We start from the raw sequence: 1614 nt of genomic DNA on the forward strand, positions 1-1614 counted from the left end.
GAAGTAAAGGAGATTATGGAGGTGTTTTTTAAGTAATCTACTCTAGGAATTCTATCAATACCCGATGAGTACTAAAATTCTTCTAAATATTCTTTTTTTTTTTTTTTTTTTTTTTTTTTAACCCAGTAAGTTACCTTGTTCTTTGTTGGACATAGAAAACCAAGTGCATAAACTCTTTATATTGGACTTCATATATTGAATATGTTGGTTTATAGAGCTATTGCTCTCATGAAAGAAAAGAAACACTGACATTGGAAAAATATTCTTATATAATAGTACTGTTGTAAAAACATAGATTTGAAACACTCACAGCTTGCTATTTTCTCTCTCTTACATAAACAAGCCTAATTTGTTCAGTCTTTCTTCATTGATTGCATTTCGTCAACTCTTATCACAGAACTGTAGGAATTGCAAGGGACCTCTGGTGATCATCTAGTCCAATCCCTTCCTAAAGCAGATTCCGTACATAGGAAAGAACCCAGGTGGGTTTTGAGTATCTTTAGAGAAGGAGACACCACAATCTCTTTGGACAGCTGTGTCCAGTGTTCCATCGCCCTCAAAATAAGTTTTTCCTCATGTTTGCATGGAATTTCCTGTGTTGCAGTTTGTGCCTACTGCCCCTGGATCTGTCACTGGGCACCACTGGAAAGAGCCTGGCTCTCCCCGCTTGACACTCACTTTCTAGATATTAATAATTAGATTAATAACATCAGTCTGCTCTTCTCCATTCTGAACAGTCCCAGGTTTCACATCCTATCCACGTAAGGGTGGAGTTATTCCAGGCCCCTAGTCATCTTTGTGGCCCTTCACTAGACTCTTTCTGTAAGTTTCTTGTCTATTTTGAAGCTCAGACCTGGACACAGTATTCCACATTGGCCTCATAGGGGCAAAATAGAGGGAGAGAAAATGCCACCTCAACTTGCTGGTCACACTCTTTTAAATTCACCTTAGGGATACCATTGGCCTTCTTGGCCACAAGGAAACACTGCTGGCTCATGGTCAAGCTGTTGTCTACTGAGATTCCCAGGTCCTTCTCTACAGAGTTCCTTTCCAGCAGGTTGTCCTTTGTTGTCCTGAAACTTGTACAGATACACACTTTTATTCCTCCCCAGGTAAAGGACTCCACACATCCCCCTGTTGAACCTCATAAAGTTTGTCTCCACCCAACTTTCTAGCCTGTCCAGGTCATGCTGAATGGCAGCATAGCCTTCTGATGTGTTAGCCACTCCTCCTACCTTCATATCATCAGCATACTTGCTAAGGATTCTCTTTCATCCAAGACAGGCTTGTGACTTCTCTGTGCATTCTTGTCTGTTTATTTGCATTTCTCTTACTTCCTTTACCTCTGGGTTTTTAGAGTCCTGGCAAATACTGAGTTAACTAAAACCAAAGTCAGTATGAATACACAAACACACTTCTATAATTTTCCTTTACTCTAGCATGGTTTTGACTTCTAGTGCATGCTATAAAACTAAGGAATTGGCTGGAGGACTGCACCCAGAGAATTGTTGTCAATGGCTCAGTGTCCAAATGGAGACTGGTGATGAGTGGGATACCTCAAGGCTCGGAGTTGAAAGCAGTGTCACCTTTGTGGGTGACATGGACAGTGGAATC

The sequence above is a fragment of the Centrocercus urophasianus genome, unplaced genomic scaffold, assembly GCF_019232065.1.
Source record: "Centrocercus urophasianus isolate 14NV4802_14NV808 unplaced genomic scaffold, USGS_Curo_1.0 seq_25, whole genome shotgun sequence".
NCBI classification, from domain to species: domain Eukaryota; kingdom Metazoa; phylum Chordata; class Aves; order Galliformes; family Phasianidae; genus Centrocercus; species Centrocercus urophasianus.